Source organism: Antechinus flavipes, chromosome 1 (genome assembly GCF_016432865.1).
Source record: "Antechinus flavipes isolate AdamAnt ecotype Samford, QLD, Australia chromosome 1, AdamAnt_v2, whole genome shotgun sequence".
Taxonomy (NCBI): domain Eukaryota; kingdom Metazoa; phylum Chordata; class Mammalia; order Dasyuromorphia; family Dasyuridae; genus Antechinus; species Antechinus flavipes.
Window position 1 is genome coordinate 389,837,264 of NC_067398.1, and position 20,281 is coordinate 389,857,544.

Here is a 20,281-nt window from a genome sequence, read left to right on the forward strand (position 1 = left end):
GCACTGTTTTGAAAAAGCATTGTAAAAGGTTGCACTGCATTGCAAGCTCTATGAAACAATAAACTGATGTGAGCCAAAGAAAACAAACATGTTCTTGGGTTGCATTGATGAGACCCAGAGTTTTAATGAATAAGGAGTACATAGTCCCCTTGTACTCTGCTTTTATTAGATCCTATCTGCGCTACAGGGTTCAGTTCTGGGCACTGGATTAAGAGAAGTGTAATTGTCCAGAAGACAACAACCCAGACAGTGAAGGCTTTTGAGTTCAGGCCATATCACTTGGAGGAGTTAGTTCTATTTTGTTGCCCTACTCTTTGCGATCTTTTTCTGGGGGGGAGGGGGTGGGAGAGGGACAAAGATACTAAAGTGGTTTGCCATTTCCTTCGCCAGCTCATTTTACAGATGAGGAAACTGAGGTAAACAGGTGGAAGCGACTTACTTAGGATCACAGAGCAGTTAGGATGTGTCTCAGGTGGGATATGAATTCTTGTTTTCCTGACTTCAGTCCTCTAAGTACCCACACACACAGACGCACGCACGCTTGTGCACACTCCTCTGACCATCTGCTGCCCATGATGTATTTTACCTATAGAAGGAAATAGGAGGTGGGTATGACAGAGGGAACCTTAAAACTGCCCTCCCTGACTATGCTGGGGGGAAGCCATGAGGTGAACTCTGAGAAACTCTCCTCTGGGACAGCCTGCCTCAGGGAATCAAGATAAAATGGCTTCATTCTGTTATTTTTGTGGGACTAGCTGCACCTTTTATTGAGCTGAAAATTAGTCCAGGACCACTCCTAGTAGCTTGAGTAGTCTCATTCATCTGATATCTAGGCTTGGGGGCAGTTACTACATTAAAGGAATCTCATTCAATTGATTTCTTATAAAAAAAACTCCTAACTTGCAGAAGTCCGGAGTAGGAATTATGCCATGTCAAGGAACCTCTCCCTCCTTGGCATAGCTGCCTGCCAGGACTCCTACCCACGTGAGGAGACCCTCTTCTCAGTGAAAAGCTTTTGTTATCTCTCTGCCAAGACCTTGTCACTCAGAAGTCTGTCTTGCTAACAAAGCTTGCTTCGGCAGTGCCAACAGTAAACTTCCTTTTGCCAGTCAAACTTTTCAGGTTTGTGAATTCTTTTCCAGTTGGACCTGCGTCAACCAGAAGGGGTTCCCATAAATCTCTGCACTGCCACTAACCGCATCAGGTATTCCATTACAGATGAGAAAGCTGAGGCGGACAAATGACTTGCCCAGGATCACATAGCCAGTAACTATAAGTCTGGGCTAAAATTCATGTCTTCCATACCAGAGCTCATTTCATTAACTGATGAAACTAACACCATTGAATCACTGAGATCAGATGTTTTGTTGCAGTATGGCAGTGTTTTCCTAACCAATATTTCTGTGAAGGGCTCCATCTCCCAGCCATCCAGGTTGCAACTTAGGAGTCGTTCTTGGCTCTTCCTCTTTCTCCCCAACAACCAGTTAAGCCAAGTTTTGTCCATATGACCTTCACAATGTAAAGGTCTCACATTTATCCCCTTGCTCATATAATCATTGCCCTAATTCAGGCTCTCATTATCTTTTTCTTGGATTATTGCATTACTTCTCTACTTGATGACATCCATGTTTGCAGCTTCTTTCTACAATCAGTCCTCCACACAGCTGATGAACTGAGAGTTGTAAAGAATTGCTATGACTATTTCTTCTTTGTATCCCTAACACCTAGCACTTATATGTTATTGATATTCTTCCTCTCTTCAAGTACCATTGGTTTTCCCCAGGTTTATTACATATTTACTCTCTTTCAAACATAAATTGAGTGTTTGAACATAATAAGAGGGCTTAATATTTACAGATATCCTCTTTCAAATCTTTACAAACATTCTTAGGCCTCTTCCAAATTGTCCTGCTTGATTCCTGTTTCCTGTACATGACATCCTTTTTCCTACAACTTCATCTTTGCAGAGACTAACCTTAATTTATGGAATGTACTCACTCCTTCAGGGACTAAAAGTATCTTAGCTTGACTTAAACTGCTCTTTAAAAAATTGCTTTATGGAAGTTTTTTATTTAAAAAAAATATTTCCACCAATTTTAGGACATTAAAAAATCATTTTTTGTAATTTTTGGCCAATAACTGAAGGCATGCGTGTTAGTCTTTAGTTTTTGTTTGTATCAATAAATCATAAATGGCCTGTTTCTGACTACTCTTAAATTGTTCCATGTTTAAAGGAGAAAATGCAGTATATAAAATCAGTTGATCACATGACTCTAAGATAAGATGCTGAAATACACAGGAAGGGTTTGGGATGTTCAATGAGGACTAACTTGCTGTGAGAGCTGACTGAGCCCTTTTCAGGGCTGTTCATCCACCTTTGATGTTCACCTTCACCTCACTCCCACCTGTGGCCCTAAGAAGCTGTAGCATGGACAGCAGTCATCTTAGCAGATGGGCCAACCAGGTTGAGGATAGCCAGAGGACTCAAACAGAAAGGAGTAGAGAGGAAAGGGAAAGGAAAAAAAAAAGGAGAGGGAAAGATAGGGGAAGGAAGAGATGAAAAAAAGAAGAGAGGGAAAATTGAGAGAAACAGAAAGAGCATGCACAAGGGTGTAGGACGTTTTAAACCAAAGGTTTCAAGCACATCTTGAGTCTGAAAACTGTTTAAATTAATGCCATTCAATGTCACAGGTTAAAGAAGACAAACTGTTGACTGCTTCAGTCATTTCATAAATGTAGGCACAAAGGGCACATTTTAAATTCAGGTCAGTACCAGTGTAACTGCTACAAGAAAATAAGAACAAATGGAAGTAAGCAACTACTTCATTTAAAATTAGAACATTGATCAGAAATTTATTTTTTGTCTCTAATACTAGTAAATTTTTATATCTTTTAAGTCTCTATTTCAGATGTAGAAATTGCCCTTCGTTACACTACTTTAGAATTACTTCTTTAAAAAAAAATCTTGTTGAACCAAATCAGTTCTAATGGAGCAGTAATGAACTGAACCAGCTACACCCAGCGAAAGAACTCTGGGAGATGACTAAGAACCATTACATTGAATTCCCAATCCCTATATTTTTGCCTGCCTGCATTTTTGATTTCCTTCACAGGTTAATTGCACAATATTTCGGAGTCCGATTCTTTTTATACAGCAAAATAATGGTTTGGACATATTTACTTATTTTGTATTTAATTTATACTCTAATATATTTAACATGTATTGGTCATCCTGCCATCTAGGGGAGGAGGAGGTGGGGGGAAGGAGGGAAAAAATTGGAACAAAAGGTTTGGCAATTGTCAATGCTGTAAAATTACCCATGCATATAAATTGCAAATAAAAAGCTATTTTAAAAAAATCTTGAAATGATGTACTATAATTATCAATACTCATTTGTTTTAACATTGAAAAAAGGGAGGACGCCAAAAACTGTTTTGCCAGTAGAGGGTGCTCACGCCAAATACAAAACAAATACTTGCAAAATGACTAGAGGCACCTTAGTTCAAGTTAAACTGGGCTTTAAAAAGTTGCTTTGGGAAAGATTTTTGTTTAAAAAGAAATCTATTAGCACCAATTGTAGGACATTAAATATCATTCTTTTTAAGTTTTGGTCAATGACCCTGCAAATATGTGTGGTAATCTTTACTTTTTGTTTGTTTGTTTGTTTTAATAAATCATAAGTATCCTGTTTCTGGGTCCTCATAAATTATTCCATGTGTTTAAAGAAGGAAATACAGTATATAAAATTGGCTGGTTATGTGAGTCTAATTAGGATAAGATGTTGAAATTTGCCTAGGCATCTCAGGACCTTTCTTCAGATACTAACATTAAATAAAATACATACAGCTTAAAGGAACCTTTAAAATCTTCCAGTCCAACCTTCTCACTTTGAAGATCAATATACTGACACGCAGATAGTAAGTGATTTCCTGAAGGTCATAAATACATCTTTAAAATGAATATCTTCTTGCATCAAGATATCTATCTAAGCCCTTTTTGATTACTATTTCAAGGAAATTCCAATTCAGTAAAAACATCAGTACAATTATGCCTTTTTTAAAACAACCCTACTATATAAAGATCCAGATGAAAAATATTAAATAAAAGGTGATTACTTTTTCTAGGTAAAGATTTGAAAGGGGATATCTATAAATATTAAGCCTTTTTATTATGTTCAAATACTCAATTTATGTTGAATGTATAAAATGTAACATACATACACACACACACACACACACACACACACACATATATATATATAATTTTTCATTAGTATTTTGTTTAGACCATTATTGGGAATAAAGAAAGTAAATAAACATATAAACATGCACAGGGGCAGTGAGATGACACAATAGATAGAGTACTGGTCCTGGAGTCAGGAGGACCTAAATTCAAATGGGACTGTATACATTTAACATTTACTAACTGTGACCTGGGAAAGTCACTTAAACCCAATTGCGTCACACAAAAACACTTTTGGGACCAATTCTGTTGTTTTACATTTAAGTAAAATATTCCTTTAGTTATACTCTTAATTATAGGGAGAGAGGAACATATATACATGGGCCACATGTAAAATAAATCAGTTCATATATCTCATACATATTTTTTTAAAAAAATAAGCTTCATGGCATTTTGCTTATGCTATGGCTTATTTAAAAGCTTCAGTCCTGGATTGTAAATGTATCTTCAGTACTGATGGTCAAAAATCCACAAGAGGCATGAAATGGGCCAACCTTTTTAAAGAAATCGATTCCAGTGAGATATAAGATAATCTATATCCTCAATCCTACTTTCTGTGGTCAAAAGAGGGAGGAATGTTGCTGTCCAAGGTTCCCATGACATGAATAAGACCTTAAGAATCCATCAATGCTGCATTAATGAACCAGGGTTGCCGCTGCCTTGTGTGTAAATGTTAAAAAAAAAAAAAATTATGATAAAAATGAATAAGTTATCTTTCCAACTACAATATTGATTCAATAAAAGAAGTTTTTAAAAATAAACAACAGATTTTTTAAAATAAGGTAATAATATTCATTCAGATAGATTCATTCTTATTGTTATTCCCTAGCAGCTATTCCCTGGGGACTCTCCTCTCTGCCTTTTTCTCACACATATACAGTTATTTCTGGTATAAAGCTTTTTTTGTTGTTGTTTGTTTGTAAAATGGGAATTTGTTCCAATGCAATTGATATAATAGAGAATATTTTGACCATAATGCACATTTCTAGTTTTTTTTTTTTTAATATTTCTTCTTCTCAAGAATGCAGAAAACTACATCATTTCCCAATAACTCAAAGCTGCAACCCTTCTTATGCCCATTTCCATAAGTAAACTTTAGGGTAAAGTGCTGGGTTTATTGTCAAATTTTGGCACAATAGAATGTGTAGCAAAGGCCTATTTTGCACCACTATCCCACCTTCTTCCATTTGTACTTGATCCTCCTGCCTAAGTATTGAAGTTGCAACCTGCTCAACTCATTTTTGGAGTGTGGAGTGCAGCTCAAGTAGTACCCAGAGGCTGCAGACTCTGAATACTATTTATTTAGGTTTATATAGTTCTAAGCTTAACATGGATAAAACTGTGTTTCCATTTCTATTAGGTTCCTATTGTGTTATTTTTTTTCCTGGTCACTGAAATTTTTGAGTATTGCTTCCCTAGCCCCATTTACCCATAAGCTCTGTGGTCATATGCTCCTGTGCATAGAAAAGTATGTTGGGGAACACATATTTGTGATGTGGAAGAACTGATTAGATTTACGTATACTCTACCCCAACCCCAGTCCCAAGTTTCTTCAGAAAAATCACAGAATCAGAGATTGTGACATGGAAGAACTTCATCATGTGACATGGATACCATGTATCCAATGGTATCAAACTCAAAAGGGCAGCTAGTAGCATAGTCAATAGAGTACTGGGTCTGGAGCCAGGAAACTGAGTTCAAATCTAGCCTCAGATACTAGCTTTTGGACTAAAAGTCACTTAAGTCACTTAACTCTTCTATAGTTTTATAAACTATAAACACATTTGTGTGTGTGTGTAAAACACATTACAGTTTTATACATCTATAAAATGAGCTGAAGGGAGAAATGGCAAGTTACTCAAGTATTTTTGCCAAGAAAACCCCAAATGAAGTCACAAAAAATTAGTCACAACTGAACAACAGATCAAACTCAAATAGAACAGATGAACATTAGTTCATCAGAAATGTTTCTACTGGCATTAGGGAATATTGTAAGCTGCATTTGACACTTCCAATTTCTTCCAAACCAAGCAAGGTTAAGGTGTTTGACCAAGATCATACAGCTAAGGGCAAAGCTAGGATTCAAACCCAGGTCATCTTACTCCAGAACCAATGTCAAAAAATATCTTGAGATTTGTTCTCCCTCCAACCCCCACCAGAATTAAGGTTGAAAGGTAATGCTATAAACAGAAGAAGTTGTTTCCTGCCTCAGTGAAATGAGCTTTCAATAATATCTAATTGCTTTTCAGCTTGACATTTGCCTCTTAGTACACTCAAACATTTTCATGAGCCATGTATATGGCTGTCACTGTCTGCCAATCATTTTGTTCAATGAAACAAAACAGCTACTAATAGTATAGGTTAGAAAATTGTGTAGGTGAGAAACCTGTAGGCATAAGTACAATTGAATTTGATGAAAGAAAAGTGGAATTTTTCACTCTTTTCATAATCCTCTCCTCCCCAAAAATGACTTTTTTTTTTTTTTTTACTGGTTTTGTATTCAGTGGCAAATTGATACCAGAGTACATAATCTACTGTCCACTCTAAACTATACATGCTACTAGAGAAGGGAAGTCTTCATAAAGCAAATTTTAAAAAATCTTACAGCATTGTTTTGGAAATTAGGTAACAGATTGCAGCTAACAAACAAAAACACTCACCAGGAAGACACACACACACACACACACACACACACACACATCTTCATTCTTTCCCTCTCTTTTTTTCTCTGCCTCTCTTTTTCTCTCTGTCTCTGTCTGTCTCTCCTCTTTCTGTTCTTCCCTTTCTCCCTCCTTCTTTTTCTCTTTCCCTCCCTCCTTTCCTTCCCTTCCTTCATCCCTTCCTCCCTCTCTCCCTTCCTCCCTCCCTTTCCCCCATCTTTCTCCCTCCCTCCCTTCACCCACTTTAGTTTAGGAGAAACCCTGAGTCCCTGAGGACAAAGGAAAATTTTCTATGAGTGCAAACAGTGGCAGGATTTTCAAATGGAAACTGAAGTTTAATTCCTTGGGAAGAAAATAGTCTTTTCCCATAGACAAGCATAGTTTTCTTTTAGGTGAGTAAATCGTAGCTCTGACAGCTAAAGTAATGCATATATTTAAGCACTTACTGTGTTCCAGGCACTGTATTATACAGTGGAGATACAAAGAATGACAAAGCCTGTCAGTCTCTGCTCTAAAGAAACTCACATTCTCATGGGAGAGAAAACATACAGACTATTACATATAAACAGGATATATTCAGGATGAATTGAAAATAATCAAAAAAGAGAAGACATTAGAATTAAGGGGGATCAGGAAAGTGTTGGACTTGAGGGAAGCCCAGGAGATAAAGATGAGGAGAAAGAGTAGTCTAATCATGGAGGACATCCTGTAAAAATTCCTGGACTCAGGAGATGGAATATTTTGTTCAAAGAATAAGAGAATAAGAGCCATTAGACTATAGTACAGGTAGAAGGTATAAGAAGAATGGAAAAGGAGTGGGAGAGGGCAAATTATGAAGGGCTTTGAATTCCAAACAAAAGAAACAGGAGGGAAATTCTCTGATTGACCTCAGCTCAAGATAGTATTGCTAGATAAACTGGGAAAAAAAAAAATTACATTCAATGGTGCTAATAAAGGCTTCATTTCTAAAATACATAAAGAATTGACTCAAATGTATAAATATTCAAGCTATTCTCCAATTGATAAAATTGAAGCCATTTGTAGTCATAAGGTGCTCTAAATCACTATTGATCAGAGAAATGCAAATTCAGACAATTCTGAAGTACCACTACACATCAATCAGATTGGCTAAAATGACAGGAAAAGATAATGATAAATGTTGGAAGGAATGTGGGAAAACTGGGATACTGATATATTGTTGGTAGAGTTGTGAACTGATCCAACCATTCTAGAAGGCAATTTGAAACTATGCTGAAAGGGCTATCAAAACATGCATACCCTTTGATCCAGAAATGTCTCTACTGGGCTTATACCCCAAAGAAATCTTAAAGAAGGGAAAGAGACCTGTATGTGCCAAAATGTTTGTGCCAGCCCTGTTTGTAGTGACAAGAAACTGAAATTCAATAGAATGGCTGAAGAAGTTATGGTATATGATTGTTATGGAACATTATTGTTCTGTAAGAAATGATGAGCAGGATGATTTTAGAGAGGCTGGAGAGACTTACATGAACTGATGCTGAGTGAAGTGAGAAGAACTAGGAGAACATTATGCATGGTAATAGATTATTCAATGATCAATTCTGCTGAACGTTGCTCTTTTCAACAGAGAGATGATTGAGGCCAGTTCCAATGATCTTGTGATGAAGAGAGCCCTCTACACCCAGAGTGAGCACTGTGGGAACTGAGAATAAATCACAACATAGCATTTTCACTCTTTTTTTGTTTACTTTGTTTTTTGTTTTCTTTCTCATTTTTTTTCCTTTTTGATCTGATTTTTCTTGTGCAGCAAGATAATTTTATAAATATGTATATATATATATATATATATATATATATATATATATATTGGATTTAAAATATATTTTATCATGTTTAACATATATAAGATTACTTGCTTTCTAGAGGAGGGGAGGGAAATTTAGAATACATGGTTTTGCAAAGGCCAATGTTGAAAAATTATCCATGCATATGTTTTAAAAATAAGAAGTTTTAATAAAAAATAATTTGGAACCAAAAAAAAAAAAAAGCATTGCTATATGCAGCAAACCTCATAATAAAATTACCATAAACATTTCAAGCAACAATGAATCCTTTGAGAAGATGATATTCTTTCTTGGTAAAACTCTTATACTCCCAATAAATAAGAGAGCACTCTCCTTCTTCCTATTTATTTCAAGTCATTCTTTGGAATTCAATTTGACTAGTAGAGGATTCTCTGATCCTAAGCCATAATATATGTAAATTTCCATCTCTATTGTGTGTGGTGAGAGTAAAAACATGCTTTTTTTTCTCTAGTCAAGGACAAGAATTTGATAATTGACCACCAGGGTTATATTTATCTTGTATAAATGCAATAAACATATTATAATTATAAAACAAAAAATAGCTATGAGAAGGAAATTCAAATGATTTAAATCAGAAATGTACTTGTTAGTGGGCTTGTACACAAATTATTGTGAAAATGCCCTTTTACCTTCTAATTGAATTTCTAGGAAATCAGAAGGGTGACATCTGGGTTCCTTCTGTACATCTCTCTTATTCAACCCATGCTCTCCTTTGCCCTCTCCTACAGGCACCATTTTCATCATTTTTGATAAAGATAATTTGATACCAGGATTGACCTTCTAACAGGTCTTCATATTTCTGTTCTCTCCCTATTCCAATCCATTCTTCATGTCACTGCCAAACTGAACTTTTTTTAGATATACAACTGTTTCTAGAGCTCCTTTCTCAGAAATTTTCAATAGCTCCAAACTGCCAGCTGAATAGTTTGAACTCCTTTTCTTGGGATTCAGGACCTCTCACTACTAAACCATAGTGTAATACAAACTTCTCTGAAATACATGTTCCAGTATTATCTTTGAGTCTAACTCATTATGTAACCCTGGTTAAGTAACTTTTTCTGACTCTGTTTTTTCCTGTATATAGTCATAGAATAAGACCAGTTATATTTCTCCCTCAGAGTGGTAGGGGTACCCTTGGAGCTCAACATAGCTTTCTTGCCTCTTTTTAGTGTGTTCTTTCTCTTAAACTCCAGTGATTAGCATTCTGTTCCCATTAACCAATTAACACCTATTAGTTTTTTTTTTTTTAAAGTATTTCCTGCAAAGAAATAGCAAGAATATAAATTGTAAACATGTCCTCCCTATATTGCCTGTATGACTTTGGTTCCGGGAAGAATGGATTCATACTTAGACCAACCTTAGGACCATGTATTAATGGGCCACATCCCTGCAGCTACAGTGGGGAGATAAATGCCCAAGACCTCTTCCCACTAAGAAAACTCAGCATTTCTTGGCTCTTCACTGGAAAATAACCATGCAGGTATGAGGACTATTTTCATTTTGGCCAATTAGCGCCTTTTAAATATACCCCATTTCTAGCTACATAATCAACAATTGGTTTCCACATTAGCAGGCCAGTCGACCTGAACCAGTTACAGAAAGTCTGTGCATTAGCCAAATCAGGGAGCAGACTCCCTAGCCTCTTCCACAAAGGGCTTACTCACTCAAGCACATTTCACGTGATTACCAATCCCTTCCCACCCCTACTACATGCAAAGTGAGAGTCTATTGCTTTATAATTCAATTCTCCTCCTTATACTTTATGGAGGAGGTGACATTTGAGTTAATCAGTCATAGAAGAAATTGAAAAACATTTCCTAAGTGCTTACTACATTTTAGGTACAATTCTACTGTTTTGCTATACTCATAATATTTGCCATGTTCCAATTATGCTTTGCACATTTCCACCCCTCCTCTTTAGCCATCCCCTATCCTCTATTTTCACTCACATTGTTCTTTATTAATGTAATATTCTCCTTCTTCCTTTTTACTTTCAGAAAATCCTCTCTACCCTCCTCCTCTGAAGCTTAATCCCTAAAGCAAAAATCTGACCATCTCATTCCCTTACTCTAGAAGCTTCATGGACTCCATATTGCCTGAAGGATAATATGCTAATGCTTCTTTTTGGCATTTAAAGTCCTTCACAAACTGGATCCAGCCCATCTTTCTCTGATGGCTATACTTTACCTCATTTATTCTACACTCCAGTTAACTTGTCCTACTTTTTGTTTTCTTACATATAAAATTCTTTTTGCCACTTCTATTCCTTTCCAATGTAACTGGAATAGCATTCTTATCTCTGTCTCTTGGGACCTCTAGCATTCTTCAAAGTTCGGCCCAAGTGACATCCTTTAAGAGGTCCTTTTGTGGTTAATGCTTCCACCCTAAAAACATCTTGTGTTATATGTCTACATTCAGCGTTCATTTACTTGTGAACGATTTATATTGTTCCAAAATGTATTGTCTTTAAATCAATGACTATCTCACTATTTATTTGTATTTTTGGCTTCTAACACAGAGCCTAGCACATAGTAGGCACTTAGTAAATACTTTTTGATTGAGAAAAATGTTACCTTTCCCTTCTCAAGCTTCAAATTGTAATGCCGGAGAAACTGAGGCAGGAGAGAAATTAGAGAGTTTTTAACATTTTATTAATGGGAGAGTATAATTGACTGGACAGGACTCTTATCTCAAAGTGTTCAGTCAGACAGAGATTAGAGACGAATTCAATAGTTTATTAAATGGAGAGATATACTGGGACCAATGAATCCATGTTGGTCCCAGGGCTGGATGAGATTATCATCTCAAAGAATCCAGCATCCAGCCATGAATGGAAGAATCCCAACTTCTTAAATATTTTTTATAGACAAAGGAAAGGAAAAAAGCAGGAAAACTTCTGTCAGGATGGGGGGGGGGGGAAAGAGGGGGAGAGGCCATAAATTACTAAAACCCAGAGACAGGATGTCTGAATAAACAGAAATAAAAATGTCAGTGAGGTATCTGGGATAGTCTTATCTCTTGAAATATTTTAGAGGGATAGTGTAAATTCTTGAGGACAAAAAGAGTCAGGAAGTCTAATAACCTTAAAGCAAATGGTCCTCAGCCTTGATGAGCCAAAGGGGGGTTTTACAACTAAGGGGAATAATTAAGGAAACTGAGACAAGGGAAACTAATATAGGGAAACTGAGGTAAAACAGTTAAAAAGAGACTGTGGCATAACAAAATAATGTTTTGTACCTCTCTAATATATTCATCGCGTATTATTGTGTATGTCATAACTCTCTACAATATTGGAAGACTGTGAGAGAGGTCTTAGGGATGCTCTTCATTTTCCCTAGAGCTTAGCATAATCCTGTGCATATTTTGTACTTAATAAATGTTTGTTAAATTGATTAGAATTGTGTAGTGGTGTGTGTAAAATCCAATGATAACAACTTGTATAAGGCCATCCATTTACAGTAGAGTTGTATTGAACATAGAATTTCCATCTGCAAAAATTAACTATGTAAAACAACTCCGTGTAGAGAATTAGCAAGGAACTAGACATGCTTTAAACCCCAATTCAGGCAAAATAAAAGTTTTATGTAGCCATTAATTCCACCATCCTTGCCTCTCTTCCAGTTTTAAGGTCATTTGGGTAATGTCAACTTGTTTCAGTTGGAATTTTTTAAGTGGGTGGATGGAGGGGTCAGATGAAGAAAGTAAGGAAGCAAGATATACACAAAGAAACTGAACAGAATAATTACAGTTCATTTCCTCCAACGTGTTCTCTTCCCATCCTCCCCATTCATGTACAAGGTAAGCAATGTAAATTGAGTTAAAGGCTGCCCTCAATTTATTAAACAGTTTGGGCTCCAAAAAGTGATTGTAAAGTCAGATATTTGAAACTTAGAACTCCATTTCCCTTTGAAGTAATGTTAGAAATAATGGCTAGATTCTGAAGCCAGCTTCTCAAATCTTAAGTAGTTTATAATTTACATGAGGAATGTTATTCCAGGTATGAAAGGGTGTCAATAGCTAAAGTTAACTTAAATTTAACTTTTTTATTTTATTTTATTTTTATTTTTTTATTAAAGCTTTTTATTTTCAAAATATATACAGAGATAATTTTTCAACATTGGTCCTTTTATAGCCTTGTATTTAAAATTTTCCCCCCACCCCTTCCACTAGATGACAAATAATCCAATATACATATTAAAATATATGTTAAATCCATTATATGTAAACATTTGTACAATTATCTTGTTGCACAAGAAAGATCAGATCAAAAAAAGAAAGAAAATGAATAAGAAAACAAAATGCAAACGAACAACAACAAAAAGAATGAGAATGTTATGTTGTGATCCACCCCAGTTCCCACAGTCCTCTCCCTGGCTGTACATGGCTCTCTTCCTCACAAGATTATTGAGACTGGCCTCAATCATCTCATTGTTGGAAGGATCTACATCCATCAAAATTGATCATCACATACTTTTGTTGTTGCCAGTTACAATCATCTCCTAGTCCTGCTCATTTCACTCAGCATCAGTTCATGTTTCTTCAGGTTGCTGGTCATTCCTTACAGAACAATAACATTCATATACCACAATTTACCCAACCATTCTCCAATTGATGGGCATCCACTCAGTTTCCAGTTTCTGGCCACTACAAATAGGGCTGTCACAAACATTTTGGCACATGTGAGTCCCTTTCCCTTCTTTAAGATCTCTTTGGGATGTATATAAACCCAGTAGTAACACTGCTGGATCAAAGAATATGCGCAGTTTAATGACTTTTTGAGCATAGTTCCAAACTGCTCTCCAGAATGGATGGATCTATTCACAGTTCCAGCAATAATGTATCAGTGTCCCAGTTTTCCCGCATCCCCTCCAACATTCATCATTATTTTTTCCTGTCATCTTAGCCAATCTGACCCATGTGTAGTGGTATCTCAGAGTTGTCTGAATTTGCATTTATCTGGTCAATAGTGATTTAGAGAACCTTTTCATATGACTAGAAATAGTTTTAATTTCCTCACATGAAAATTATCTGTTCATATCCTTTGACCATTTATTAATTGGAGAATGACTTGAATTCTTATAAATTTGAGTCAATTCTCTATATATTTTAGAAATGTGTCCTCTATCAGAATCCTTAAATATAAAAATATTTTCCCAACTTATTGTTTTGCTTGATTAGACTTAACTTTTTAAAAAGTATATTGTAAATGAAATAATCATCAGCATAAGCAAATATTCAAATAAAATTAAATCATATATAAACCATAAACTATTGCAAGTTGACATATAAAGATAATGTATATCTTGGCTTTAGTAGAATAACAACAATGACATTTTTTTTGTTTCTCCTTCTTCTGATCTCTTTTTTTTTTTTGTATATACTATCAGATGTTGTTGCTAGTATGTTGTTTTATATAATTGTGTTAATTGTTCATATTCCACTTTCTTCACTTTTTATAAGCTTTTCAATATTCCTTTGTATTCTCCATATTTGTCACTTCTCATACTGCAGTAATATTTCACACTGAAATACCAATTCATTTGAATCATGAAGCATTTATTAAGTTTGTACTATGCAAGATACTGTATTAGGTGTTGAAGGTAGGAAAAAAAGATCATTGCACTCAAAGGGCTTAATAAAAAATTAGAATGGAAGGAAAGACCATATAAGCCTAAGTGTATATATATATATATGATATTTGGAGGATAGAGGGAGCACCAGCAAGTGGGGAAATAATGAAAGGCTTTCCACCTGAGCTAAGCCTTGAAGGAATCCTTGAATGTCAAGAGGAGGACATGGAGAGAGATTGAATTCCAAACATTTCCTGTACAGAAGCAAAATGATGGAGTGATTGAGGAACACAAGATGCCTGTTTAATTGGAATGTGGAATGAAGGAAGGGTATAGTAAAAAGAAATAAATATAGAAAACAAATTGATAGCTATATGGAGGATGAGTAGGAGAGGGGAGAAAAAGAGAAGAGCAAATAGAAACAGATCATTTAAAAGCTATTAAAACAATCTAGGATAAAGATGTTAAAGATGTAAATTTAGATAGTAGTGGTATAAATGAAAAGAAGGGAACAGATGCAAGTAATGTCACAGAGATAGAACCAATAAGTTCTGCCATGTTTTAATTATATTAAATCTGTAGATTAATGTGGGTACTGTTAGCATTTTTAATTGTCTTAACTCAAGCTCTTTCTAGTTTTTTGATCCATCCTTTATGTTTATCAAAATAATTTTATGATTATTTTAAAATAAATCTTGTGCATTTTTACTAGTTCAATGTCCAAGCACTTAACATCTTTTATTATTATTAATGCTATTTTTTCTCCTTAAACTCTCTAATTCTCAGTTTAATCATTTTTAAACTGAGATTTGAATTAATCCCAACTCTAAATCTATGATCTTCATTTCTGTTACTGAGATATAAAAATATGGATGATTTTCTGTGCTCTTATTCAAGTCATTTAGATCATCAATCAATTGTTTTTTAAGCTCTTGGATTTTCTAAATATATTGTCATACTTGATCTGATATTGTATTGCGGTGGATACTCTTTGCATTGAGATAACTTGAAACCTCTTCATGATTTTTCATTCTAGGCAAATCTTGTCTATGATTTTCCATAAATGCTTCCTAGATGATCTTCCCAATATATTGGAGGTCCAATTTTCATGGATGCCAGTGCAGCACTGTTAGAAGTCCTTCTTTCCACATGGCTAACCTACCTCCTTTTCTCATACCTATTCTCATTGATGGCCCTTATTAAGTGTGAGTCAGCAATAACTGACAATACATTTCCATTCATACTTGCCCATTTAACCATAATCAACCATTAACATTTTTTTCAATTCTGTTAGCATTTAGCTATGCAAAGAGTTTTCTTATTGTTTTCTTAACTTTAATTCAATGTAACAAAACATATTGTTTATTTTTAGTTTTGTTATTTTACTGATTTCATTTCTGATTTTGGTAATTTGAATTTTCTTTTTCTTTCTTTCATGTTTCTTAATCTTATTTTTGAGAATTATCTCAAATTTATTAATTATTTTTAAAACTTTCCACTTTAGGTTTTCCTAATTCAATTTTTCTTTTAAAATCTATTTTGACTACTTTTCATATGTCTTTTTAATCTCACTTTTGGTAAATCAATTTTTTCATTTTTTATTTTCTCTGAAACTTTACTGAAACTAGTTATAGAATGTCCATGCACAAATGAAATTAGAACTAGACAAAGTGGATAGAAGTTACAGAAGATCAATTTTCCTAATAATTAAAGCTGTCCAAAATGGAAAAGGATTGCCTTGGTAGATAACAAGTTCACTTTAATTGGGGGTGAAGTGCAGTAGGATGATCACTTGTCAGGGATATTATAGAAAGTATTCATCTTTTACATGGAGCCTCTCTGAAATTACCTCTAATTTTAAACTTGAAGTACAGTGGGACCTGTAAGAAAAAATACAAGGCAAGGCCTTTTGGTGATAAAATGAGAAGATGAGACAAAAAAAGTAGAGCTGGAAAGGACTATTAAAGCTATCTACTCTAATTCTCTGATTTTACAGAGAAATTAAGTTCAAGATAATTTATCTTACATTCAACATTATACAGGTAGTCAGTAACAGTCATTTAGCCAACAAGTATTGTTATGTACCTGTTATGTATTAAATACTTTGCTAAATGCTGGATAGAGAAAGATAGGAATCTCTGCTCTCAAAGAACTCACAGAGATAAGAACACTCTATCTACAAAAACCAACACATCCCTGACTCAAGATCCATTGTTTAGTATTTTTGTTTTTGTTTTTCCATGATACTACACTGCCTGGAGACAATGCTGCCAAAGAAACCATTCTGGCATAGGCTGAGATAACAATAAAGGGACAAAGGGAATAAAGGAGAAACATTTAGGAACTTTTCCCTCACCTTCCTCTGGACATTATTAACCTTCAGCCTAAGGTAAAAAGTGCAGATGAGGTTGGCTAAATTGGCTGAAGGAGAGAAAAAAGGGAAGAGACAGGGAAATTATAAATGACAACATCAAGGGGAGTGATCATCATCTTTTCTGGGGATCCAATCCATTGCTATGCAAATTGGGCATCCATCTATCCATTATCCATCCATCCATTTATCCATCGGAGACCATTAGTACTTTGATTTTCAAGAATAACATTCTAGGAATCAGAGTCAGAGAAAGCATTTATTTTGATTAAATATTTGTAACAAAATTTAGCATAGTCACCAAAACACTCTGCATGTACAATAGAAAGAGCACAAAAGTCAGAGTGATGTGGGAAAGATTCCTTTCTAGATTTCCACCCCCTCCTAGTTAATGTAATTACCCTTTAACTCACAAATCCTGGTCCCTTTGTATTCCAATAGAAGATCCGGTCCTGTCCCAAATGCACCTATATCTGAGCCAACTTTGGGGCTACACCCAAAAGTCCCTCGAGCTAAATCTCCCATTATAAAAGGGACACACTGGGACCCCCTCTTTGCAGAGATCCCAAACATGCTAGCCATGTGAGGATCGATCCTCTGTCCACTGGACCCTCTGCCCAGTGCCCTCCTTATCTTTATCTTCGCCTATTTCCTTAACTATGCTTTAACCTTGCTTCCCAACCCAATAATAAACCTCTTTTATCAATCTAGCTTTTGGGCTGATAAATGCCTTTATTGGGGACTAGTGCTGTTACTAGACCTCATTTACTGCCATATCTTTGTGCCAAATCCAAGGGGGTTGCAGGGGAGCTCTGTTTGACTCCCTGTACCCCAAATCTGCCACTAGACCTCAACTAAACCCTAATCTTATTTAGGTACCCCAAATCTAGACCTTAACATTAGGACCCTTGTTCATATGCTCCATTTGACATCAACTATTTGCGTGTTAAGTCAGCATAGTATAGTGGATGTAAATCTGGCTTCAAAACCTGAAAGACTTAGGGTTTAAGATCCTGTCTCTGACACATACAGAGTGTGTGACTTTGTGTGTCATTTAATCTGGTCAAGTTGTAGGCAATTCTCTAATTCTGTAAATTGCAAAATAAGTACAACTCTGTATTGGTAGAAGTTTACTAGGGAAGTCCTCATAGCTCTTGTCCCTGATTTGATATGATGGAAATTTATGCAATTATATTTTAATCTATATTTCATCTTAGTTATATTTATATTTTCTAAAATAAGAACATAAACCAGGAGTTGCAGAGATACCTCAATATATAACTCATCAAGAATTGGCATTAGGTTAGAATCTTTTGTTTATTATTTAAGTCCCATTTAAAATATTTTTTAAAAGATTTATCTTGCTTTATGACTTTAAGAAGAAATGTAGTGTTCTCATATGTGAGGTATGTTATACACAATCATTAGGAAACTGAAGATAACTTGTTTATCCCATTACTCCATCCTTCCTTATCATATTAGATAAATGATATTCTATTTAGATTTAGAATACTAGAATCACAATTTTTTCCATTATCCTATCCCCATGTACACACTCCTTGGGAAGCTGCTTCTACTCTCATCTCTGATGACAAGTAGTATATCCAAAGCAAAAAGAATCTTTTAAATGATTAAAAAATGCTGATTATCCAATCTGTTAGTTTTCTGGTTCCTAGCTGACTCAGTGGAAAGCAGTATTATCTGGGTAATTATGGTTACATGGCCATGTATGGACTGCTTCTTCTAGGTTTTCTAAAAGCCATGATTGTCAAAACTCACTTCACTATGAAATGGAAACCAAAACTGACTTCAATTTCAATGGATTGTAAAAATCTGTTTTCACTGACATAATATTGGCCTGATTCTCAGTTTATTTGGCAGCCACAGAACTATGCCAGTGAATTAACAAGGAAGTATTGATTCTGGGGGAGGCAATAGGAGAACATGGAAAATCAGAAAACCCAAGAGTGAGCTATCTAACAAGGAATATCTAATTTTTTCCCACATTGGAATAAGACCCTTTCACGATGGTATTATAATTAAAAACTGTGTAATTTCCTTAAAGTAGATGAATTAGAAAGTGTTTTAAAACTTAATTGAGGTCTCTTCCATTTTAGTGAAAGTCTTCAGATTATCTTAAATCCCATATGGGAACATCTCATTTTGCTAGATAAGCTTTTAGAAATGAGTGATATATTTATAAACTATGCAACTAGATTCACAATCTATTTTAACATGGCTTCAAGGGTTGACTTGAACTGGATTATAGTAGGATGCTGGAACTGAGGGATAGAAGTATTTCCATAGAATGGAAAAATGCTTTATTAGAAGTCAATATCTGTTGATTCCTAATAAAAGTTAAGTCATGGTCACATTCACCTTCCTTATCTTTAGTTTCTTTATCTACAAAATCAGGGATTTGGTCTAAATAATGTCTAAGGTTCCTTCATGGTCTGACATTTTATGTGTATGTCATATTTTCATCCCTTTATTCTACCCTTCCCTACCATGATGGGAGAGTTGGGTATCTGTTGTATAGAAAATTGATATATATGTGCAAGAGTCATTCTCTAATAAATTAGTTTTCAAAGAATGTGAAGAATCAGACTTCAAATAAAGAAATGAATATATCAATAACCATATTAAAATGCTTCAAATTACTCTAATACTAAAAATGCAAATTGATACTAATAAGATATATGCAAATTCTGACATTCCATCTTATATCTGGCATATTGACAAAGATGGATTGAATGAGATAATAAATGTAAAGTTTTACAAGCTATAAGGGGGATATATAAATATTAGCTATTATTATTATTATTTATTAACATGGCTATTTTTTTCATTTTCTACAAATGAGGAAACAAATTTTGTGAGATAAAATGACTTTCCTACTCCATTAGTATGTGATGATTTTTTCCTGATACCAATGCAATGTTCTTTTTGCTTGAGTGCCTGTTGGGAGGGGAGGCCTAGATTTTTACTGAGCAATCACACAAGTCCATATTCCTGTTGGAAGGGACCTTAAAGGCTATCAAATTAAGTTCAGTGGAAAGAATCCTAACTCTGGACTTAAAATACTTTAGTTCAAATTGTCGTTCAAATCTTACCTCTGATATTGTGCTAATTTGTGCAAATCATTTAACATTCCCCAACCTCATTTTTTCTTTTCTATAAAAAAAGAAGCTGATTAAATGGCCTCTGTGGTTTCTTTCAGTACCTACCTCTACCCACACAGCAGTATGCTAGAGTTAGTTTATAAGAGTTTCAGGAACCAATTGTTAAATTTTCATTGTGATTATTTATACTATAGAAACTGGCAAATCCTACAAATCAGGGCTTATGTTATTTTTTAAAATTCTATTTTGCTGTTTCATATGCAATTATCTTTTTTATTATACTATGTTATGGAAATGTTTGTTTTTATTCCATAAATTAAAAAATATAAAACTAATTTTTAAAATAAAGAAGATTCAGGGGAGGAAGAGGTCAAGACAAAGAAAAAAAAAAAAACAATCAAATTTTCCTGCCTGTGTAGTATTCAGGACTCATTACTGAGGAAATGTTTTCACAAAAGCTAAATTGTATTC